Genomic DNA, 26,458 nt, shown 5'->3' on the forward strand with positions numbered 1-26,458 from the left:
TCTGTCTCAATTAGTGAAACTCTATAGTTCATGTTCACATCAAGGAAAGTAAAAACCTCTTCATTATTCTTTTTCAAAAGTTTCTTGCCTTTTCTACTGCATTTGCTTGTCAACTTTAGAATAAAATCTGCAACGGTATCATCATCTACATTCAGCCTCAGAAGAAGTTCCTTCCCTTTTTCCTTTATCAAAGGTATACTAATTGAGCATCTACTATGTGAGGACCACTGTGCCCAGGGGCTGCTCTCACAATGATCCCAAGTGTCACAGAGCCACAGTCTAATAGATTAAAGACTAGTTAATAGTGACTTTCCAGACAGGCACGGTGGCTCATGCCTGTAATCTCAGCACTTTGGGAGGCCAAGGTGGCCAGATCACCTGAGGTTGAGAGTTCGACACCAGCCTAACCAACATGGTGAAACCCCATCTCTTCCAAAAATACAAAAATTAGTCAGGCATGGTGGCATGCACCTGTAGTCCCAGCTACTCATGAAGTTGAGGCAGGAGAATAACTTGAACCCAGGAGGTGGAGATTGTAGTGAGCCGAGATTGCACCACTGCACTCCAGCCTGGATGATGGAGCAAGACCCCGTCTCAAAAAAATAAATAAATACTGACTTTCCACAGTGCAATGAAATGAGAGAAACAAAGGATGGCTGGATGCTCAAAGGAGGGACTTGATCCAGATTTAGAGGTTCAGGAAAGATTTCTGTAGAGTGATAGCTAAGCCTCCACATAAGCAAAGGAACTGTCTGGAAAAACAGAAAGGGGAGAATATTTCAGGCAGGCAGAGGAACAAGGTAGCAGGCAAAAGAAGGTAAGCTCAGCCAAGAGACTCAGTGGAAAATGTCCAATGCGACTGGAAGGTGGAGGCCAAGCCCAGGGGCCTACAAGCCGTATTGGGGAAGGAGCCTGAGCTGCCTTAGGAAGGGTGTTCAGCAGGAGAGAGCAAGGAAAATGTGTCCAGGACATCTGACAGTCATTGACATTCCCCGACACGTTCCCCCACCCTTCCCAGCACAGTTTCGCACTGTGGTGAGGCAGTGCTGTGTGAATAGCTCTGACCAAGGAGCAGTGAGTGGAAGTGATCTGTGACATTTCCATGCTGAAGTCTGTAAAAACTAATGCTTGACCAGGCACAGTGGCTCATGCCTGTAATCCCAACACTTTGAAGGACTAGATGGGAGAATCACTTGAGGCCAGGAATTCGAGACTACAGTGAACTATTATTGTGCTACTGCACTCCACCGCAGGTGACAGAGACCCTGTCCCCAAAAAATAAAAAAAGAAGTAAATTGAAAGCTAGTTCTTGACCTTCCAGATGGGCTGCCACAGCAATCTGGAAGCCATGTGCTGAGATGGTGGCCTCCATGGATGGAAGCAGCCTGGGTCCCTAAGTCACCACATGGACAGCTGCCTTGGAGGCTCACCCAACCCACACTGGAGTTTTCATGAGCCAGAAAGAAATCCTTGTCATGTAAACCATTGAGGTATCAAGGTTTATTTACTGCAACAGGCGCAAACTGACTAATAAAGTTTGCAAACATGATCCAATGATTAGGATCCACATTTCCAAAGCTCCACAACAACATTAAAAATCCTTGTCATCTCTAGCAAAGAACACATCTTCCTCCTTTTGAAAGAAGGGGACTAAGATAAACTCATGTCCCTGCTTTGCCTTTTCAGGGGATTATAACTACTTCATTGATGAGCACATTGCTCTGCTGAGCAGATGTGAGATTCCTCCTGCTTAGAGAACTGTAAATATCTATCTGCTATACTCCTCTCTCTCTCTCTTTTTCCTTCTTCATGGTTCCATCTTCCTTGATGACTTATGTGCCTCTTTGTTCTTTCAGGCCTGGCCCTTCTTCCACCTGTCTTCAGCAGTGAGATGGTCCTGGCTGGTAACTCAAAGGTGGCCATGCAGCAGCTACAGCCACAGACAGTGTCTTCATGCCCAGCCCTGCTGCCCCTTCCCAGGGCAGGACAGTCTCCTAACACTGCTGCTCCTGCAGGTGGAGGAACACAAGGTCAAGCCTTGCCTAGGCCTCTTATTCATTGCTTGGACTTGGATACATTTCCTAACTTCTCTGAGACCTAGTTTCTTCTTCTGCAAAATGAGGATGATGATGCTTACTTGAGGGTCCGATAGAGAGTTATAGAGAATAACAAATGTCAAGTTCCTAGCTCAGTGCCTGGCACACGATAGGAATTTTCTAAGTTTATTTTCCTTTTTCTCTTGTCCTTTCTTCTGAGGAAAAAGCTGAACCTTCTCAAATCCCCATGGTTTAATTCCACATCTATCTGTCTGCCTTTGGATGGGCAAAACTCCATGTTTGAGTGTAGAGGATACAAAAGACGGAACAACCTAGCTGGGGAGGTAACACGTACTTGTGGGGAAAAGTTAGCAGGCTTATTAATTAAATGTGTAAATGCCCAAGTGTTGAATATAGACCACAAGTGCTGAAGAAGTTCAAAGAAAGAAGAGACACATCTGAGCTCCTGGGATTCAGGCTGAGGATTCAGCACAGGGAAATGGGAAGATAGAGGCCCTTCCCGCCTTCCTTCCCAAGGGCAAGCCTCCCCACTGCTGAGTCGGCCAGTCTTTCTAATCCAAGATGGTCATCAAATTGACAATGAGGGAGATGGAGAGAGATTTTCTGACCAGCTCAGTCCACTCAAAGCAGATACGTCCACAGGTCCTATCTAACAATTCGGGAAAGTACGTAACGAGTATACTTTTGAATGAATTTGCCCACGCGGCACATGCTCTTGGAAGGCCTGCTCAACGGCAGATGTCCCGGTCGTACTTCACATTGAAGGCTGGGACTTTGCCTGGCACAATTTGCTCAGGTCGACCCTAACACCCGACCAAGCAGACAGAGGAGTCCCAGAATAGCGTAAGAGCTTCCCATTGCTCTGTATGCATTGCACACAAATGCCCTCAAACTCCGAATTCTGGCGGCGTTAGCTCATTATGGATAATAACACCTTCAGCTGGTTGAACTGTTCACGTGGCTATGACCAGCACATATAATTTTTGCAAAAATCTAACAAAGCTCCAGCCACCATTCCCAAAGAAGAACATGGATTTTAGTGGGATCCTATCACATTAAAGATGCAAAAATATGCAAACTATGTAATATAGCCACTTGCCTAAGATTCTAACATCAAATACCATAAAACCCTTGATCAAAGCAAAACAGATCAATAGTGACAGGTCAAAAATTTTGTTTCTGCTTCTTTCCAACTTCTCAGGTACATCGAAATTTGAGGAAATTGAAGGCTGATCGCTCTTCCAATTATAAGATAGCAGGAGCCAATAGCTGTTAAAAAAAACTAACAAGTTCTTAAGATGGACTGGTTAATAGAGGTATAGTGTTTTAAACAAAGGTGGGCAAGAGTCCCACAGTTCTTTCTCCATATGTGAACAACATATGGACCTCACATTTCCAGACCTAGAAAGTGGCCGAGTAGTGATGAGTGTTCTCCTCTAGCATCAGCAAGCAGTGAGGACAGTCAGGAGACAAGACAGAGAAAACACTAGTGTCATCCTTCAATGCTGCAAGAACCGTACATAGTGTGAAAAGAGCTAGGTTTTCCCTATGGACCCAAAGAGCAGCCCTAAGACCAACAGATCAAAGTTACCAGAAGACAAATTTCACCTACATGTGAGGGAGACCTTTCAAGTAATTAAAGCGGTGCAAAAACTGGAAGAGCCACAGGAGGTGATGAGCTCCCTGTCACTGACATATTCCTACAAAGGCTGCTTTTCACTTTCTTGGCTACATGGAAATTCAGGGAGTCATGAGATTCTTCAGGCTTCAAGGTCAGGTCTTGTAGAGAATGTCCACATGGACAGAGAGGTTAGGTTGGGTGTCCTCCAATGACTGCCCATAGCTAACTGAAAATTCTTACTTTCTCTCATAATATTTTCTTCTACTACAAAGGTTAAGAATTTCGGCCGGGCGTGGTGGCTCACGCCTGTAATCCCAGCACTTTGGGAGGCCAAGGCGGGTGGATCACGAGGTCAAGAGATCGAGACCATACTGGTCAACATGGTGAAACCCTGTCTCTACTAAAAATACAAAAAAGTAGCTGGGCACGGTGGCACGTGCCTATAATCCCAGCTACTTAGGAGGCTGAGGCAGGAGAATTGCCTGAACCCAGGAGGCGGAGGTTGCGGTGAGCCGAGATCGCGGCACTGCACTCCAGCCTGGGTAACAAGAGCGAAACTCCGTCTCAAAAAAAAAAAAAAAGAATTTCTTGTATGCAGGGCTTAATACCTAAGTGATGGGCTGATAGGTACAGCAAATCACTGTGGCACATGTTTACCTATGGAACAAACCAGCATGCTCTGCACATGTATCCTGGAACTTAAAATGAAATGAAATTTTTTTAAAAAGAATTTCCTTTAGCTGGGCATAGTGGTGCGAGCCTGTAATCCCACCTACTTGGGAGGCTGAAGCAGGAGAATTACTTGAACCCAGGAGGTGGAGGTTGCAGTGAGCCAAAATCATGCCATTGTACTCCAGGCTGGGTAACAACAGCGAAACATCGCCTCAAAAACAAAAAAAAAAAAAAAAAAAAGAATTTCCTGGTTCAGATTATAAGTGAGCACCTAATCACATCATTAATGTTTCTAGTCTTTTTCCCAACTGACAGGTCTGGTGCTTAACAGCATTTGTGCGATTTTCTCCTCACCCCATCCCAAAGTCACACCAGCACTCATGCTAAAAGCCGTCCACTATAAACCTCATCATTTATAATGCAAAAACAGAATCATTGATTTTGTTCTGATTAGTCATCATGATGCTTTTCTCTTATATGTACTTAATCACTGTGGTTTCTCCGAGGATGGAAAGCTTTCCTTTCTATGGGAGGATCTAAATAGCTCTCTAAACAGACACCAGCTGGGCAAACAGTGCAGAGAATTCTGGCACAATGTGATAAGAGCAGCCACACCCGCAACCCAGGTAGCTTCTCAGTACAGCAGCCAAATCAGAAATAGCTATGGGGCAGATCCTTTTGATCTAACTGTAGGATGCGTCCATTTCTTTTTTTTTTTCTTTTTTTTTTTTTTTTTTCACTTTGTCACCCAGGCTGAAGTGCAGAGGCACGATCTCAGCTCACTGTAACCTCCACTTCCCAAGTTCAAGCGATTCTCCTGCCTCAGCCTCCTGAGTGGCTGAGATCACAGGCATCCACTACCACACCTGGCTAATTTTTGTATTTTTAGTAGGGATGGGGTTTCACCATGTTGGCCAGGCTGGTCTTGAACTCCTGACCTCAGGTGATCCACCCACCTCAACCTCCCAAAGTGCTGGGATTACAGGAGTGAGCCTCTGCACACAGCCAAGATGCATCCATTTCTTAAGAGAATGTTCCATCCGGTTTCATGGTTAGTCGCAGAACCTCAAAATGATCGATGTATCATGGAATCGGAGTGTCTGTCCCAGGATGGGGACTGGACAGAGCTGGTGTGGCACCCAAGCAAGGAAAAATGATGAAACATCAGTCACGGGACAGGGGAAATGAACTGCTTCCCTTTAGTCCTCACTCTGCGGCAGCCTTTCCCATCCTGTCCAGCATCTTTGTGCTGTGCTAGTCTTTGTACAGGGGTAAGGCCTTCCGTGTTTGTCTCTTCCTTTTGTCCAGAAGGAAGCCACAGTCATTTGCAATCTTAAACACAGAACTCAGAATCCAAGAAAGCATACTTTGCCTCTCTCTCTCTTAAGGAGAAGTCTCAGCAACTATTGAACATGCTGTGTCTATCCAACATTTTATACTTGTTTAAGGCAGAATGAGATAGAATGAAAATAATGAATGAATGAATGAATGACTCCTGTAAGATTGCAGGCTGTTGAATAACCGGGTGGAAATCATCCCTTTAGGAATGTTCTAGCGTGTGCATGGGTGTAGGTGTGAGAAGTATCACAGCCTCCTCATGTTTAGGGAAACGGGCTGGCCAGGGGCCTTTGCTAGAGAGGTTCCTCAGGGCTGGAGTTGGGACAAGTATTTCCAGCTCAATGCACCATGGGACACTGAAGCTAAAGGAAGAGACAGAGCAAATAATGTCTTTAACACCAAGGCCACCTAGCATGTGACCATGAGGACAGTCACCCTCCAAGGTAGGCCACATGAACTCAGAGCCCACCTTTTTAAGGGAAGACCATTTGGCTTCCTGCTCTGGTGGAGGAATGAAGCCAAATCTTTAATTTGCACTTTCAAATTAAGTGGAATCAAGCTCTTTTGTATCCTGAGATCTTGTGGTTGCCTTGATTGGGTAGTATCTTTACATGCTGAATTCCTAACTGCCAGCTACAAACATACTCTATTTGCACCTTGTCTTTATATAGCCTGGGTCACACTCAGAAGAGGCTGAGCCACATTCTGAAAGGGGTGCACTGCTTACCTGGTTTTGCCCACATTAGTGAAGCAAATGGGTCTGCCCAGTTGGGTCCACCCAGTCCAAGTCTCAGTGTTGAACCTTGGCCAGAGGTTAAATACAGGATGTGGTGAAAACAGCTGAGCCATGAAACCCCCCAGGAACTGAAAACTGCACTACATGTGTATTCATTCCCCTAGGAGTTGACGTGGGCATTCATTACATCCAAATCTAAGAATTATGCTTAGCAAGATACTGATATCAACAAAGGGATGAGGCCCAGGGCATTGTTGGGGCAACAAAAAGTCCCCTTCCTTCCTTCTAGAAAAGAGGAAAGGAGTCAGGCTGGGGGCAGAATTCTGGGAAGGAAGAGAGGGAGGCAGGTAGGGATTTTGTTCTTGGAACAGAAAAGCACAAGCAAGCTGAGCGGGCAACCGCTTCAATGCACGGCTGACCCTCCAGCTGGCACAGGTGCTGAAGGAGCCTCACAACACCCCTGGCATCCTAGGCAGCACTCACAGGCTGTGACGCAGGCTCCCTAAGCCCGTTCCCCATGTCCGTTCATGCCCTGCCCACTTTCCTAACCTTCTCCCCCAGGAGTTTCCACTGAGAGGATGAGCAGCCGAGCTGGCAGCACGTGGAGTTCTGTTGCACACACAGCTGTGCAGGCCCCGCATCGCCCTTGAGCCAGGACAAGGCTGGGGCTACATTCATGCAGCTCTGCCACCTCCAGTTGCCCCATCCTGAGAAATGGCTTCAGGGAGCAGCCCCGTCCTGTGGCCTGGATTTCTCTGTGTGGGCTCAGCTCACCCGCTTCTGTGTGTCCTGCTCTTGTTTCTGCAGAGGCTACGCTGAGATGTCACTTTCTTTTGTTCAGGGACCTTAGTCTTGGCCTCTCCTTTTGAACTGTTCGAAGTCCCCTTATATGTGTTCTTCACTGAGGGGTTTTTTTTTTTTTTTTTTGCAGATTAATAAATCTCCACACACTTTGCTGAGGAAGCCGGGTGACATCCAGAGAGCTCTCTGTGTCTCTCTACCTACCCTCCACGCTCTCTAGCGACCACATTCTCCACCGTAGCCTGTGCTCTGAATGTTACGGGAGAGGACTCACTGGGAAAAACTGTTTTTCCAACTGGACTCCAAGTTGGAAACTGTCAAATGGAAACATAAATACAATGACAGGCTTGAGAAGAAAACTCAACAGTAAAACTCAAGAAGCAGAGGATAGAATGGTGGGTGTCAGGGCTGTGGAGAGGGTAAAAGGGGAGTTTTTCAGTGAGTATAAAGTTTCAGTTGTGCAAGATGATATAATTTCACTTTGTCCCCACCCAAATCTCATCTTGAATCGTACTCTGATAATTCCGATGTGTTGTGGGAGGGACCTGGTGGGAGATAATCGAATCATGGGGGCATTTTCCCCCATACTAGTCTCGTGGTAGCAAACAAGTCAATTGATTTTTACAGAATGGTTCTGTTGATTTTTGCCAAACCATTGTAATTGCAGCCAATGAATGGTCGCAACTGATGAACTAGCGTAGTTCCAATATGAATGCTGACTAATATTTTTGTTTACATTAACAAAAGGAAAGCAAAATAAATGACAAAGACTTATGGTGGAAAACATTTTCATCATTCATAAGGGAGACTTTTTGTTGAATCAGGTAGTAGTTTTCAAATACCAGAAGACTCTTTCCTCAATTTTTGTGCCATTTACAATGCCGCAGTTGAAGACATGACAAACTTTTAAGTCAAATCCGCATGATTAAAATTTCCCTCCCTCCACTTCCTCGTGTCTAGATAATCAACAAAACAAGCAAGCTCTGAGTGGCAGCATTTGTCAATTTCTTCAGTGTAAATACTCCCATTGTGGCCTATTCCAGGCTACCAAGTTGATGTCACGTCACTGAACACAGAGCTGCAAAGAGATATACAGTCGCACATCAGAGTAGTGTATTTTCACCATGCAGATGCAATAGCTGGCAAGTGCGGTGGCTCATGCCTGTAATCCCAGCATTTTGGGAGGCTGAGATGGGCAGATCACTTGAGGTCAGAAGTTCAAGACCAGCCTGGCCTACATGGTGAAACCCCATCTCTACTAAAAATACAAAATTAGCCGGCATGGTGGCATGCGCCTGTAATCCCAGCTACTTGGGAGGCTGAGGCAAGAGAATTTCTTGAACCCGGGAGGTGGAGGTTGCAGTGAGCTGAAATTGTTCCATTGCACTCCAGCCTGGGCAACAAGAGCAAAACTCTGTCTCAAAAAAATAAAATATAAACAGATGCAAAAGCTATAAATAACCTCCAAAGCACAGCAAATAATAAAAGGCAGTAAAATGATTAAGAAATGACTTTAGATTATCATCAAATTCAATATAATTTATTTAACTATAAGAGTAATTAATTTTTAATCATGGCTGTGTTTAACAAGTGCCTTGCAAAATTCCTGAAAAGTTAACTGTTGGCTCTTGCACACCGGTTCAACCCAGCCCCAACACACCATGACATAAATGTCCAAACAATACGTTATTTTGTTTTTGTACTTTTAAAAAATATGCTCCATGCAATCTTGGAGTTGCTTTTTCTTTTTTTTTAATTATACTTTAAGTTCTGAGGTACATGTGCAGATCATGCAGGATTGTTACATAGGTAAACACATGCCATGGTGGTTTGCTGCATCCATCCCCCAGTCACTTACATTAGGTATTTCTCCAAATGTTATTCCTCCCCAATCTCCCCACCCCCTGCTATCCCTCCCTTATCCCTCCCACTCCCCAGCAGGCCCCAGTGTGTGATGTTCCCCTCCCTGTGTCCTTGTGTTCTCGTGGTGCAACACCCACTTATGAGTGAGAACATGCGGTGTTTGGTTTTCTGTTCTTGTGTCAGTTTGCTGAGAGTGATGCTTTCCAGCTTCATCCAAGTCTCTGAAAAGGACATAAAGTCATCCTTTTCTATGGCCTCGTAGTATCCCATGGTGTATATGTGCCACATTTTCTTTATACAGTCTATCTTTCATGGGCATTTGGGTTGGTTCCAAGTCTTTGCTATTGTAAACAGTGCTGCTATGAACATACGTGTGAATGTGTCTTTATAATATAACAACTTATAATCCTTCGGATATATACCTAGTAATGGAATTGCTGTGTCAAATGGAAGTTCTATTTCTAGATTCTTGAGGAATTGCCACACTGTCTTCTACAATAGTTGAAATAGTTTACACTTCCACCAACAGTGTAAAAGGGTTCCTGTTTCTCCACATCCTCTCCAGTATCCGTTGTGTCATACTGAATGGGTAAAAATTACAAGCATTCCGTTCAAAAACTGGCACTAGACAAGGACACCCTCTGTCACCTCTCCTATTCAATATAGTATTGGAAGTTCTAGCCAGAGCAATTAGGCAAGAAAAAGAACTAAAGGGCATTCAATTAGGAAAAGAAGTCAAATTGTCCCTATTTGCAGAAAACATGATCGTATATTTAGAAGACCGCATCATCTCAGGCCAAAACCTCCTTAAGCTGATAAGAAACTTCAGCAAAATCTCAGGACACAAAAATCAATGTGCAGAAATTACAAGCATTCCTATACACCAATAACAGACAAACAGAGAGCCAAAGTATAAGCAAACTCCCATTCACAATTTCTACAAAGAGAATAAAATACCTGGGAAGACACCTAACAAGGGATGTAAAGGACCTCTTCAAGGAACTACAAACTACTGATCAAGGAAATAAGAGAGGACACAAACAGATGGAGAAACATTCCATGCTCATGGTTAGGAAGAATGAATATCGTGAAAATGGCCATACTGCCCAGAGTAATTTACAGATTCAATGCGATCCCCATCAAGCTTCCACTGACCTTCACAGAACTGGAAAAAAACCACCTTAAACTTCATATGGAACCAAAAGAGAGCCCACATGGCTAAGACAATCCTAAGCAAAAAGAACAAAGCGGGAGTTGCTTTTTCATACCACGTTATGTCACTCTTGTCTTTTGACCCTTAACATTGTCCTTGCCCCTTCTTTGCTCTCAGCTGATGTATCACAGGATGGGGCAGCCTGAGAACAGCACTTAGGGTCTCTGTTCTGAGATCACCAGAGAGAAGTGCATTGTGGGACAAAGATGGGTTTCACCCCTCCACGGGCAGTGACAGCGGCAGGTAACCAAGCTTCCTGATACCTCCTGACTGCTGAGGAGCACCGCCTCCCTTGGATCTCGCCCCTCGCCCATCCCTTGCAACCATGTTCTAGGCACCCAATTTCCTGAATTAACCCTTTCCTGCTGGAAAGCTATCCAGTGGTTTCCGGTTTTTAGATTAAAAGCCTAGAATGTATTCACGTTAATACCTGTAGCCTCCTCCCGGCATTTTCACTGCGGTATAATGTTCCATTCTGTGGCCAAATCCCACAGGATTCTCCCTAACTTGGCTCCATTTTACACCCCGCCCACCCAGCCTCTGGTGCTTTGTATATCCAAGTATTCTCAGATTAGACTAACAGAGACCACGCTCTGGTGTTTACCCGAATGGTTCTCATGCTTACCCATTAGCGTCCTCAATCCTTGACCTCATTCCCCCTCCTTTTCCCATAGATGATCCAGTGGATCCTGCTTTCCAGTCCGTCACTCGGCCTAACAGGCTACCATGAGTTGAAGGAGGCTCTATTGCTGGAGAAGCCCATTTATAGGCGTCAGTTCAGGCTCACAGCTGCAAGATGAAAAAAATCATCTCAGAAAAATGTAGCTCAGCTGCTTACCGTAAGTCATTGTCATACCTAAGTTTATCATTGTGGGACACAGATGCAACCATTTCTCTCCGTTAACAAGCTGATTAAACTCAGTCGGGACTTTTCCAGAGGGTCATCCCTCTCCCCACATAATCTATATTGAGATGCTCAGCATCTCAGGGGTGAAAAGAAGTCTCTCTTTAGAGGGTTCCCCAGCGTCACCAGAACTCCCAATTCTCCTCCACCTCTTTGTATTCCTTTGTATCATTCATTCTTCACTCGATGTTTGGTGTCACTGATCCTTTCAAAGAGGGTAGATATAGCTCTCTGTATTTCACAGAGAGCTCTAGAATTACATCCCATGACACATATTTTCATGTCCTTCAATTCTGGGGCATTCATAGACCATAGTAAGAGGTGCTCCTGCTCCCAGCCCTTCTGAGGAACCCCAGCAGTCGAGAGGCACCCCTTGACTGCCCCGCCAAGAGCAGACCATCCGCCCTCTCTGACTGTGTGCTTCACCCTGTCAACAGGATGTTCACCCTGTTGTTCCTGAACATCCCATAAAGCTTTGTGCTTCTGTGCCTTTTGCCTAATCTATTTCTGCTTCTGGGCACACTTTTTCTCTCCCTGTCTTTGGGTTGAAGCCCTACTCACCCTTTAACACCCAGTTCATTCTGAGTTGGACTTTTGGAAAAATCAGGAAGTATCCTCTGTGTGGACACCACACATCACTTCACCCTCTTTTTCCCAAGACAAACGACACTTACCTAGTCCAGGTCATGTTCCTGTTAGGCCCAAATATGCCTCAGAATCTCTAGCAGAACAGCGCTCCAGGCAGCATTTCCCAGTCAATCACGTGAGCGAGCAAGATACACGCCTCTCTGTGTCCCTGTCTAGGTTTCTTACTTTTATGGGGACAGGCTGGGGGCCGGCAGCTGGTGCTGTGGATTGCTAAGTGCAATTCCAGGAGTCTGCAGAACGGAAGCCACATCCTTTTTTTTCAGACAGAGTCTGGCTTCATCACTCAGTCTGGAGTGCAGGGGCATGACCTCGGCTCATTGCAATCTTGGCCTCCCAGGTTAAAGCAATTCTTATGCCTCAGCCTCATGAGTAGCTGGGATTACAGGCATGTGCCACCACGCCAGCTAATTTTTGTATTTTAGTAGATACAGGGTTTCACCATGCTGGCCTAGGCTGGTCTCAACTCCTGATCTCAAGTGATCCTCCCACCTCGGCCTCCCAAAGTGCCAGGATTACAGCTGTGAGCCACTGCGACTGGCCAGGAGCCAAACTCTTGATGCCTCCAGCGCCTGAGGCCAAGCAGACGTCCCTCTTCTTGTGCTTCCTGATCTGTGCTAAGATCAGGTGCTCCCTCTGTTCCCCAATCCTAATCCACTTGGATACACATGTGATTTTAGTACAGCTTCCTTTAATTTCATGTTTAATGATTTTTTTTTTACTGCAACTCTTTTTGTCAGAGCTGTATTTCTATGCTTTTTACCTTCATTGGCAAACCTTCTGGAAACAAAGTATGTTATTGAAATTTTAAAAATAAAACACATTACATAAAACCCAGTTCAGATATATCCACTTCCATGAAGGCTTCTCAAACACCACCAATCTGAAATACCCTATTCTATGTCCTCCACACCTTGTATAGGATTCTTTATGCCCTTGAAGGATGAGGTAAAGTCTTCCTCCTTAATCTCTGTCGCTTTAACAGCAAACACAGTAACAGACAAGGAGCAGACTTGCTGTTTACTACAACAGTTGAAGATTCCCAAGTTCAGTGTTCATCAGCTAAAATGTAAACTCACTACATGCTTAGCACTCACCTTGGCACATCCAGGTTGTCCCTACAGGACTTGAGGGGCAAGGGGAACAAATGCCAACATGCCACTCATTCAGCTTGCTGTGCCATGAATAATAAAGTCCTTTGTCTCTGACCCAGGGATCTTGTGTCTTTTGCCAGCATCCACAAAACAGCAACGAGCTAACTTATTAGCTTGTATGTAGAGTAAAATCCCAGACTCTTTGCAGGTCCTCGTCTGAGTTCATGCCTTTTCTTCCTTGGGGCTGGCCCCAGAGTCAAGCCCAGTATTTCTTAACCTTAGCACGATTGACATGTGGGGCCAGATAATTCTCTGTTGTTCTGTGCATGATAGGATATTTAGCAGCATCCTTAGCCTCTACACAGTAGATGTCAGTAATACCCACCCCCAATCAAAAATGTCTCCAGACATTGTCAAATGTTCCCTGGGGGAGCAGCAGCATTCCCTAACCCCACCACTGAAAACCACTTATTTTACGTATCCAGAAGTGGGGGTGGGGTGGGGAGAAGGAAGCAAGGGGTTATAAGTAAATGATCATTTAGCGGAGTTTGAGATGCTAATGTATCGGAGAGGTATATAAATATTGCACTCACCTGCATTTTCATTCAAGGATCACACATGATAAGTCATGACATTGCAGCCAACAGTAAACACAACCCTCACAAGCACCCACGGGTGCTGGGCAGGAGAATCCACCACATCATCCTCACCCACAGCCATTCCGAGAAGTGGGCATTTCCACTCTGCAAGCACCTGAGGCATGAGGAGGTCACGTGCCTCGCCGAGGGGAATAGCGTGGACTTGAGCAGGCAGCTGTGGGTCTCTGTCGCATGTGTTCTTAATTACTAACCTATTGTTATGGTCCGAGGGGAGAAGAAAATCAAGTTATATGTCAATAGCATCCTCTTAAAGGTTGAAAATATGTAACCCTTTAGATATTTTAAGAGCACATATAGTACCAGAATCTGTAACAACATGTACTTTAATTCCCACATAAAATGTTAAAGTACAGGCCCTCGCGAATGGCTCTCTTTCCTGCATCCAGAAAAATGTGAACCATCCAGTCTAGGAAGGAGCAAAGTGACTAAATCTGTTTGAACAAACTCAGTGCTACACTCCACTTCAATGGAGTACCGTGATGTGTTAAAGAAGTGTCCCTAAAACACTTTTAAATCCACTCATGACTTTGCAAAGTAGAATCAGTGCCGGCCTGAGTCCCAGCAGTTAGACACGTCCTGATCTCCAAACTGATTATTAATTGACACCAGGTTGTGGTAATTTCAAGGGCAGGTCAATTACTGGCTGCCTATAGAATTATTAGTACAAAGGTGAGTAACCCCTAAGGAAAAACACCTTTTTGACTTTATATAAACTTTTCCCTGAGCAGCTAACATTCCCCTACATCGTCAATTCTCAGAAATATTTTTAATGGACTATAATATTTTATCTTGGAGCCAGTGTAAATTAGCAAGAAATAAGAAAGGGGAAGAGAGGGAATGGAAGAGAGAGCCGGTCATTGCCGTAGTTGGTGGAGGGCTAAAAATAAGAATACATAATTATATTTGAAATATATGAGGCCAGGCACAGTGACTCACACTGTAATATCAGCACTTTGGGAGGCTGAGGTTGGTGGATCACTTGAGGTCAGGAGTTTGAGACCAGCCTGGCCAACATGGTGAAATCCTGTCTCTATTAAAAACACAAAATTAGCCTGGCATGGTGGCAGGTGCTTGTAATCCCAGTTACTCAAGAGGCTAAGGCAGGAGAATTGCAAGAACCTGGGAGGCAGAGGTTACAGTGAACCAAGATTGTGCCACTGCACTCAAAAAAATAAATATATGTATATCAATCAAAGATTCTAAAAGAGGTAACTCAATTTCTCTCAGGAATCTTGAAAAACATAATCTAGAAAAATGAATGACTCCATAACTAAAATATTAACTACACTTAAAAGTAGAATTGATGCCCAATAATGATATATCCAGCTAACTCATATTGATAAAAATTTCTCCAATAATTTTTTTCCAATATAATTGTCTCATGTCTTCATTCTCTCAATCTTTACACTGTTCTCTTTCTTTTTACATTAGTATCATTAAAAAATTATTCATTAAGTTGACAAATAGTTACTGAGCATCTGCTCTGTGCCAGACATTGGGATACAGCAGTGAATGAGACAAATCCTTTTCCGCATGGGGCTTACAGTCTAACTGGGGACACAGGCAATCTACAAGTAAACGTACCTCAGGTTCTATAGAAAGCACTAAATATCATCTCATTTAATTTTTCCAACTCTATGTGGTGAGTCCTATTATTTTCCATTTTACATGTGAAAAAAAGGAGGCTCAGAGAGGTTAACTGGTTTGCCAAGGACTCGGAGGAGTGAGTGGCAGAAGCAGGATTCAAAATCAGATATATCTTCTCCAAAGTCCGACATCATCCAGCTGCAAGTTTCAACAGCAAATGCAGCCAGCGTGCACTGATGACAGCTTAGGTGCCAGGCCCTGGGGATACAGAGGTGACTGGGGCCTCCCTCCTAAAGCTAGTGCAGCATCTGCCCCACCCACTCACTGGCATTCACTGAAAATAATAAATTCTCCTGATCTCAGCTCCAACATTCTGAAAAAAGTACCAAAAATTATTATTTAAAAATTATAGTAAAAGTTGGCCAGGCACGGTGGCTCACGCCTGTAATCCCAGCACTTTGGGAAGCCGAGTCGGGTGGATCACCTGAGGTCAGGAGTTCGAGACCAGTTTGGCCAACATGGTGAAACCCCAACTCTACTAAAAATACAAAAAAAAAAAAAAGCTAGGTGTGGTGGCACGTGACTGTAATTCCAGCTACTTGGGAGGCTGGGGCAGGAGAATCGCTTGAACCCAGGAGGTGGAGGTTAAAGTGAGCTGAGATGGAGCCACTGAACTCCAGCCTGGGCGACAGAGTGAGACTCTGTCTCAAAAATTTTAAAAACTATAGTAAAAGTGAAATTCAACAAAAGGATTAACATCAAGAGATTAACCTCAAGATCAACATGAACTGATCCTGTGATTTCCCTACAAAGGGAAGAAAAGCTAGGTTTGATTGAGGCTCTTTGCATTTTCATGGGGCTTTCTTTCCCCATTTTATTTAGAATAAGGCAACTCTTGTTTCTACACCAAATGCATTTTGAAAGGCTCAGTGACACCAAATATCAATGAGGAATGGAACATTACAAAGATGCTCCCCTTTAAACAAACGTAAAGTCAGCACTTTTAAATATGATGTGCTTCTTGAACAGGTATCCTAACTCAAGACAGCATCTCACAAAAACTGGAGCTGGTGATCAGTGGAATAACCTGGCTGGGCACATCACTGATAAGGCCAATGACTCCCAGCAACTTCTGACAAACCTTTGTTTCCCACTTCTTGTCTGAAGCACACTGTTTGCTTGGCAAAAGCCAGGAGACGTGAGCGCCTCCCACAGCAAATGTTGATATAAAGAAAAGGTCCTAAGGGACCAGTGATATTTATCCAGGTATTATTTCCACCACCTGTGCAGAGTTTACCAAGTAGGTGGGTAGGGTCGCTATCTTGGGTGCGTTCAGCTTGAGTTGCCCGGATACCACATCTTGAGCTCAACAGGGAACGTAAATCTAATTGTTCCTCTCTTCACTTAAACCATAAGGATTCCAAATTGGATCACATTGCTGAACCACATAAGTGAAACTTGTACATTTGAACTCTCCACGTGGTTTGCAAAGCTAGCCTCTGAAACTAAAGGCAGGAAGCTTTGCTATCAAAAAGATGTCAACGTCGCATCAAACAGAGCCAACATTCAAGAATCTTTCCCCTTGGTGGGAGTGTGATTTAATTACTGTGATATTGCAGAACAGATTTCTGAAGTCTAATTTTCCTTCTGCAGCCAAATTTTCAACATATATTAATAACATCTTCATAAGCTTCCATCTGTGGGCACAGTCATCACTGCCATTGATTCAAAAACATAGTTGGCGATAGAGGGAGATCCAAGATGGCCGCTTAGGAGGAACTCGGGAATGCAGCTCCGAGAGAAAGCACAGAGGGTGAGTGGACGCCGTATTTCCAGACTGATTTTTACTGCCCACAGAACAGGAGATTCACACGCAGAGAAGCCACACGGGTCGCCAGCGCCGCTGGCTTGAACGGCGCAGCCGCTGGGCCGGCACCCTGAGGCAACGGCTCACTGTATAAAGTGAGAGAGTCTGAGTCCCCTATAAGCCAGCAAGGGGAGCTGAAACGGGGAGCCAGGCCAGCGCCACGAATCTCAGAGCCGCGGCTTTAGCCAACGCAGCGGCTCCGGAGGCAGATCGGATGAGACGGTGTCCCCTCTTACCCAGCAAGAAGACCTGAAACACAACTGAAACCGGGACGGTCCAGCTCTGTGGAGGAGGGGCGTTCTCCATAGGCACCCTGCTGTTCTGTACCAAGGCAATCCGCCACTACAGAGACTCCGTCACTACAGGGGCGGGCCAACATAGCGGAAGCAGTTCTAACTACACCCAGAAGTTCACACGGAAGCTGGGTGGAGCCCACAGCAGCTTAGCGAAGCCTCTGCAACCTGAGTGTGACTAGGCTGCCACCTTGTGGGCAGGGAAAACAGCAACCGCACAGGGGAACATCAGAAAACAGTAACTCCCTGGGACAGAACACCTCGGGGGAAGAGCAGGGGGTTTATGAGTTCTGCCACAGCAGACTTAAAATTACCAAAATCAGAAAGACAACAACTACAAAGTCAGCAGGTGGAAAAATCCACAAAGATGGGAAGAAACCAGCGCAAAAAGGATGAAAACACCCAAAACCAGAACACTTCTCCTCCTACAAGGGATCACAACTCCCCACCAGCAAGGGAACAAGACTGGACGGAGAATGAGTGTGATGAAATGACAGAATCAGCTTTCAGAAAGTGGATAATAAGAAACTTCCGTGAGCTAAAAGAACATGTTCTAACCCAATGCAAAGAAACTAAGAACCTTGAAAAAAGACTTGACGAAATGCTAACAAGAATGGACAACTTAGAGAGGAATATGAGCGAATTGATGGAGCTGAAAAACACAACACGAGAACTTCGTGAAGCATGCACAAGTTTCAACAGCCGAATTGACCAAGCAGAAGAAAGGATATCAGAGGTTGAAGATCAACTCAATGAAATAAAACGAGAAGGCAAGATTAGAGAAAACAGGGTAAAAAGGAATGAACAAAGTCAACAAGAAATATGGGACTATGTGAAAAGACCTAATCTACGTTTGATAGGTGTACCTGAATGTGACGAAGAGAATGCATCCAAGCTGGAAAATACTCTTCAGGATATTATCCAGGAAAACTTCCCCAACCTAACAAGGCAGGCCGAGATTCAAGTCCAGGAAATACAGAGAACACCACAAAGATACTCCTCTAGAAGAGCAACCCCAAGACACATAATCATCAGATTCACCAGGGTTGAAATGAAGGAGAAAATACTAAGGGCAGCCAGAGAGAAAGGTCGGGTTACCCACAAAGGGAAGCCCATCAGACTCACTGCAGATCTCTCAGCAGAAACCCTACAGGCCAGAAGAGAGTGGGGGCCGATATTCAACATCCTTAAGGAAAAGAACTTTCAACCCAGAATTTCGTATCCAGCCAAACTAAGCTTCATAAGTGAAGGAAAAATAAAATCCTTTGTGAACAAGCAAGAACTCAGAGAGTTCATCACCACCAGACCAGCTCTACAAGAGCTCCTGAAGGAGGCACTACACATAGAAAAGAACAACCAGTACCAGCCACTCCAAAAACACACGAAAAGGTAAAGAGCATCAACACAATGAAGAATCTGCATCAACCAAAGGGCAAAACAGCCACCTAGCACCAAAATGACAGGATTGAATTCACACATAACAATATTAACCCTAAATGTAAACGGACTAAATGCCCCAATCAAAAGACACAGACTGGCAAATTGGATAAAAAGCCAAAACCCATCAGTGTGCTGTATCCAGGAAACCCATCTCGCATGCAAGGATACACAAAGGCTCAAAATAAAGGGATGGAGGAAGATTTACCAAGCAAATGGAGAGCAAAAAAAAGCAGGAGTTGCAATTCTCATCTCTGATAAAATAGACTTTAAAGCAACAAAGATCAAAAGAGACAAAGAAGGACATTACATAATGGTAAAAGGATCAATGCAGCAAGAAGAGCTAACGATCCTAAATATATATGCACCTAATACAGGAGCACCCAGATACATAAGGCAAGTTCTTAAAGACTTACAAAGAGACTTAGACTCCCACACAATAATAGTGGGAGACTTCAACACACCACTGTCAATATTAGACAGATCAACGAGACAGAAAATTAACAAGGATATCCAGGACTTGAACTCAGACCTGGAACAAGCAAACCTAATAGACATTTACAGAACTCTCCACCCCAAATCCACAGAATATACATTCTTCTCAGCACCACATCACACCTACTCTAAAATTGACCACATAATTGGAAGTAAATCACTCCTCAGCAAATGCAAAAGAACGGAAACCATAACAAACAGTCTCTCAGACCACAGTGCAATCAAGTTAGAACTCAGAATTCAGAAACCAACCCAGAACCGCACAGCCTCATGGAAAATGAACAACTTTCTCCTGAATGTTGACTGGATAAACAATGAAATGAAGGCAGAAATAAAGACGTTCTTCGAAACCAACGAGAATGAAGACACCACATACCAGAATCTCTGGGACACATTTAAAGCAGTCTCTAGAGGAAAATATATAGCAATAAGTGCCCACATGAGAAGAAAGGAGAGATCTAAAATTGACACCCTATCGTCAAAATTGAAAGAGCTAGAGGAGCAAGATCAAAAAAACTCAAAACCTAGCAGAAGACAAGAAATAACTAAGATCAAAGCAGAATTGAAGGAGATAGAGACACGAAAAACCCTTCAAAAAATCAATAAATCCAGGAGCTGGTTTTTTGAAAAGATCAACAAAATAGACAGACCACTAGCCAGACTAATAAAAAAGAAAAGAGAGAATAACCAAATAGATGCAATAAAAAATGACAAAGGGGATATCACCACAGATTCCACAGAAATTCAAACCATCATCAGAGATTATTACAAACAACTCTATGCACATAAATTAGAAAACCTGGAGGAAATGGATAAATTCCTGGACAGCTGCCTCCTGCCAAGCCTAAACCAGGAAGAAGTCGAAACCCTGAATAGACCAATAACAAGGTCTGAAGTCGAGGCAGCAATTAAGAGCCTACCACCCAAAAAAAGCCCAGGCCCAGATGGGTTCACAGCCGAATTCTACCAGACATACAAAGAGGAACTGATACCATTCCTACTGAAACTATTCCAAATAATCCAAAAAGAGGGAATCCTTCCCAAATCATTTTATGAGACCAACATCATCCTAATACCAAAACCTGGCAGAGACTCAACAAGAAAAGAAAACTACAGGCCAATATCCATGATGAACATAGATGCAAAAATCTTCAATAAAATAATGGCAAGCCGATTACAACAGCACATCAAAAAGCTTATCCACCATGATCAAGTAGGATTCATCCCGGGGATGCAAGGCTGGTTCAATATACGCAAGTCTATAAATGTAATTCACCACATAAACAGAAACAAAGACAAAAACCACATGATTATCTCAATTGATGCAGAGAAGGCCTTCGACAAAATTCAACAGCCCTTTATGCTAAAAACCCTCAATAAACTAGGTATCGATGGAACGTATCTCAAAATAATAAAAGCTATTTACGACAAACCGACAGCCAATATCATACTGAACGGGCAAAAACTGGAAGCATTCCCTTTGAAATCTGGCACTAGACAAGGATGCCCTCTCTCACCACTCCTATTCAATATAGTACTGGAAGTTCTAGCCAGAGCAATCAGGCAAGAAAAAGAAATAAAGGGTATTCAATTAGGAAAGGAGGAAGTCAAATTGTCTCTATTTGCAGACGACATGATTGTATATCTAGAAGACCCCCTCATTTCAGCCCAAAAGCTCCTGAAACTGATAAGCAACTTCAGCAAAGTCTCAGGATACAAAATCAATGTGCAAAAATCACAAGCGTTCCTATACACCAATAACAGACTTAAAGAGAGCCAAATCAAGAACGAACTGCCATTCACAATCGCTACAAAGAGAATAAAATACCTAGGAATACAACTAACAAGGAATGTAAAGGACCTCTTCAAGGAGAACTACAAATCACTGCTCAACGAAATAAGAGAGGACACAAACAGATGGAGAAACATTCCATGTTCATGGTTAGGAAGAATTAATATCGTGAAAATGGCCATACTGCCCAAAGTAATATACAGATTCAATGCTATCCCCATCAAGCTACCAATGACCTTCTTCACAGAACTGGAAAAAACCACCTTAAACTTCATATGGAACCAAAAGAGAGCCCGCATAGCCAAGTCAATTCTAAGCAAAAAGAACAAAGCAGGAGGCATCACACTACCAGACATCAAACTCTACTACAAGGCTACAGTAATCAAAACAGCATGGTACTGGTACCAAAACAGAGATATAGACCAATGGAACAGAACAGAGGCATCGGAGGCAACACAACATATCTACAACCACCTGATCTTTGACAAACCTGATAAAAACAAGCAATGGGGAAAGGATTCCCTGTTCAATAAGTGGTGTTGGGAAAACTGGCTAGCCATATGCAGAAAGCAGAAAATGGACCCCTTCCTGACACCTTACACTAAAATTGACTCCAGATGGATTAAAGACTTAAACATAAGACCTAACACCATAAAAACACTAGAAGGAAACCTAGGCAAAACCATTCAGGACATAGGCGTAGGCAAGGACTTCATGACCAAAACACCAAAAGCATTGGCAACAAAAGCCAAAATAGACAAATGGGACCTAATCAAACTCCACAGCTTCTGCACAGCAAAAGAAACAGTCAATAGAGTGAATCGGCAACCAACAGAATGGGAAAAAATTTTTGCAGCCTACCCATCTGACAAAGGGCTGATATCCAGAATTTACAACGAGCTAAAAAAGATTTACAAGAAAAAAACAAACAAGCCCATTCAAAAGTGGGCGAAGGACATGAACAGATACTTTACAAAAGAAGACATACATGAGGCCAACAAGCATATGAAAAAATGCTCATCATCACTGGCCATTAGAGAAATGCAAATCAAAACTACATTGAGATACCATCTCACACCAGTTAGAATGGCAATCATTAAAAAATCTGGAGACAACAGATGCTGGAGAGGATGTGGAGAAATAGGAACACTTTTACACTGTTGGTGGGAGTGTAAATTAGTTCAACCATTGTGGAAAACAGTGTGGCGATTCCTCAAGGACCTAGAAATAGAAATTCCATTTGACCCAGCAATCCCATTACTGGGCATATATCCAAAGGATTATAAATCGTTCTACTATAAGGACACATGCACACGAATGTTCATTGCAGCACAGTTTACAATAGCAAAGACCTGGAACCAACCCAAATGCCCATCGATGATAGACTGGACAGGAAAAATGTGGCACATATACACCATGGAATATTATGCAGCCATTAAAAACGAGGAGTTCGCGTCCTTTGTAGGGACATGGATGAACCTGGAAAACATCATTCTCAGCAAACTGACACAAGAACACAAAATCAAACACCACATGTTCTCACTCATAGGCGGGTGTTGAACAAGGAGAACACATGGACGCAGGGAGGGGAGCACTATACATGGGGGTCTGTTGTGGGGGAGTGGGGGGGACAGAGGGGGGGTGGGGAATTGGGGAGGGATAGCATGGGGAGAAATGCCAGATATGGGTGAAGGGGAGGAAGGCAGCAAATCACACTGCCACGTATGCACCTAAGCAACAACCTTGCATGTTTTTCACATGTACCCCAAAACCTAAAATGCAATAAAAAAAAAAAAAAAAAAAAAAAAACATAGTTGGCTTCTACAGTTCTAAAACAGAAAAAAAAAGGAGAAAATTTGGAAAAATTAGCACTGAAAAGGACACAATTATAAATTTTATAGTAGGAGCAAACTTTAAAGTTTCCATTCCTATAGAATGTTTAGAAAATTTTAAGATGGGCTGGGCATGGTGGCTCATGCCTGTAATCCCAGCATCTTGGGAGGCCGAGGCGGCCAGATCACCTGAGGTTGAGAGTTCAACACCAGCCTGACCAACATGGAAAAACCCCATCTCAACTGAAAATACAAAATTAGCCGGGCATTGTGGTGCGTGCCTGTAATCCCAGCTACTCAGGAGACTGAGGCAGGAGAATCACTTGAACCCAGGAGGCGGAGGTTGCAGTGAGCTGAGATCGTGCCATTGCACTCCAGTCTGGGCAACAAGAGCAAAACCCTGTCTCAAAAAAAAAAAAGAAAGAAAAAGAAAAGAAAATTTTAAGATGATTAAACTTCATGAAAATTTTAAGGTCTCTTTTCATGAAATTATTTTTTTATTTTGACTACATTTCCATTTTATAGCACTTATCACAACAGTAATTAATGAATTAGCTGCATAATGATTTATTTAATGTCAGTCTCCCTGCTTATTCTGTAAACCCCCAAAGGGAGGAACAGGGACTGATTTGTTTACCTTCCCAATACTCAATATATTGACAAGTAGCAGGGGCTTAAAAAAAAAAAAAAAAAGTTGCTGCCGCCTCCGCAATAGGATTATGATTGTATCGTCAGACTGTGTCACTCAGCTGTCTCGAAAGCACTTGGCTTCCTTTAACGACTTTCTCACACTACAGTTATGCAAGACGTGCCAGAAGTAAAGGAAACATGGAATCTCCTCGTATATTTTTTAAACTTCCTGTGAATCTATGATTGTTTCAAAATAAAGAGCTTTAAAAAAAAAAAAAAAAAAGACTTTGCTCCCTGCCACCAGCTTCTTGGATTTCACCTAGATCTTAGGAACTTCCATGCCAATCCTCCCGTACCCACAATATACTTGGCTTCCTGATTTCAACAATGTTTCCAGGAGCTTGACTTTCAACAACCCAATATGATCTAGAAGCCCAGCGTTCCTTCCCGCCCACCCTCGACAAAGCAGATCACTTTATACAACAACAGCTACTTTCCTGAGACGGCTGGCCAAAATGCCAAGTGTGGTGCCAATTCTGATACAGTTGATTCCTTTCTCTCTCTCCTCCGCACAGAGACCACCAAAAAGCTGTCACATGGTAGTAATTTTCAAGAACTCACTGGCACATCAAGGGTCAGGAATAAATCTTATGTTGATGAGCTGGTCGTTTGCTCGAGATTTCTGGCTGGCAAGAAAATACAGAGCATGCGCACCCAGGTTCCCAGGCGACGAACCACACACCCAAGTATTATTGAGCCACATCCATGGCAGCCTCATGTTACACAAAGAATCAGGCCACGGCCAAGCTGCCAAGAGCCTTGGAAAACTATGCAAAGTGCATTAAAATCAACAGAAAAGCTTCCCATGTCACAATATTTAGATAACTACTCACTTCTCCAAGCTTCCCCCAAAAATCACCTCTGGCTAAAGTTGGACGCTATTGGCTTGAATCATGCAGTCACATTTGGACTTTTCAACAAACCACGGAACAGATATTAACTTACCTGTGAGCCTGGGAATACGGTGGGCAGTTCTAGGCATGAAGAGAGGTTCAATGTCCAGGGCAGAGCCCAGCCAGGGTTGCAGGGAGCCAGCAGAAAGTGGTTCCCAGCTGCCCTCGCCAGCCCCGAGCTGAGCCCACTCTCTGGGCCTCTTTGTCTTCCCAAATGATGCCCTTCCCCGAAAGAAAACCAAAACAAGACCAAAGGCTGGGCATGGTTGCTCATGCCTGTAATCCCAGCACTTTGGGAGGCTGAGGCGGGTGGATCACCTGAGGTCAGGAGCTCGAAACCAGCTTGGCCAACATGGTAAAACCCCGTCTCTACTAAAAATACAAACGATTAGCCAGGTATGGTGGCAGGCACCTGCAATTCCAGCTACTCAGGCGGCTGAGGCAGGAGAATCACTTGAACCTGGGAGGCAGAGGTTGCAGTGAGCCGAGATCGTGCCACTGCACTCCAGCCTGGCCAACAAGGGCGAAACTTCATCTCATAAAAAAAAAAAAAAAAAAAACAAGACCGCAAAACCTGCCTTTAAATTCACATCAATCTGTGTGGGTCAGAAGACAAAGGCTGTCCAGCTTTCCAACAACTTCACAGGCTTAAAGCATGTGACTGACTCGTGTGAAGGCAATGGCAAATAACAGGCATTCGGGGGAAACAGCTTTGACGAGCCTCTCCCGACAGCAAGGACAGGAGAGAGAAAAAGAAATGAAAATCAATTTGCATTATCACCAAGACAGAAATGGGGGCAGAAGGAAAGAGGGCCGAAAGGAGAGAGAAATGATCTTCGTCTCCAGTGCAAGACACCCAAATAATAAAAAAACAAAAACAAAAAAGAGAAATGATCTTCGTTATTAATGTTTTTAATATGGCAGCATGATCAAGACATATTCTCACTGCCAGGCTCCAGGGAGAGATAGACTGCCCATCTCCTCATGGGTTTTTAGCAGGAGAGTAATGCCCATTGGCAGAGCAGTTTCAGATTGATACAGCACTGTCACTTACAGAAACTCAAACTCTCAGCCATCCTGCTATTGTGCCCAATTAACAGAAGAGGAAACGGAGACTCAGAGAGTAAATGGGCAGAACCAGGAGAACAGTGCGATGAGTCAGGCCAGCCATTCCGTGATGAAAGAAGCAAGTGAGAAGTGCCGTGCTAGTCTTCGGGGAAAATGAGATAAAGCATAGCTCCCCGAGTAGGGGTAGGGGGAGATTCCTCTGGTCCTTTGGAGTAGGCCTAGGACTATGGAAACAAGACTTCAGAGAGAATAAGAACACTTGTTCTTTTTCTGACGATCCAAAGAGAATAGTCCCTAAGCAGATGAATGCTTATTTCAAAGGTGATTCACGAACATCGTCTCCAAAACGAAATCCATCCAGAAATGTGAGATGAGAGGACTGGACTCAAAGGGCCTCAGCTGTCGCTTCCGTTGGTGGCTCCAGTGGAACACCGGTTCAAGTCAAAATATCAAAGGATTTGACAGCAAGCAACGCCTCAAAGGGACTCTGGAACGTGACCTGGGCCCCTGGTGGAGAAGTAGGGGCTCAAAGACCAGGCCCACCAAGGAGGCAGGAGGCTGAGTCTCCCACCAGAGCCCTGGCCAGACTCCTGACTGCAGCCATGAGGGGAGAGAAGGCCCTGTTGTCCAGGCTTCTGTTCATACATCTGCATTCTCCCAGTGCAAACAGAGGTGGCCTTGAAATCAGGACAGTGAGGAGGGAGACGGAGCATCACTGTCCTCCACTGAAGCCACAGTTTCCTTTTCACCATGCGATAAAAATGCTTGGCTCCAGGGTGGGCACCATGGCCCGCGCCTGTAATCCCAGCACTTTGGGAGGCCGAAGCAGGCAGATCATCTGAGGTCAGGAGTTCAAGACCGGCCTGGCCAACATGGTGAAACCCCATCTCTACTAAAATAC

General features: G+C 44.2%; 1 long non-coding RNA gene across 1 annotated transcript in view; it reads right to left on the minus strand.

The window, feature by feature from the left end:
• Positions 1 to 11,905, minus strand: part of LOC105713695 (uncharacterized) — a 73,249-nt gene extending 61,344 nt beyond the window's left edge. Inside the window, exon 1 of the long non-coding RNA XR_001106614.2 lies at positions 10,927 to 11,905. This is a non-coding gene — a long non-coding RNA (uncharacterized LOC105713695). The remainder of the gene's footprint in view (positions 1 to 10,926) is intronic.
• Positions 11,906 to 26,458: the final 14,553 nt, after the last annotated feature.

The sequence above is a fragment of the Aotus nancymaae genome, unplaced genomic scaffold (assembly GCF_030222135.1).
Source record: "Aotus nancymaae isolate 86718 unplaced genomic scaffold, 86718_ANA_hifiasm-v0.15.2.pri h1tg000022l_1, whole genome shotgun sequence".
Taxonomy (NCBI): domain Eukaryota; kingdom Metazoa; phylum Chordata; class Mammalia; order Primates; family Aotidae; genus Aotus; species Aotus nancymaae.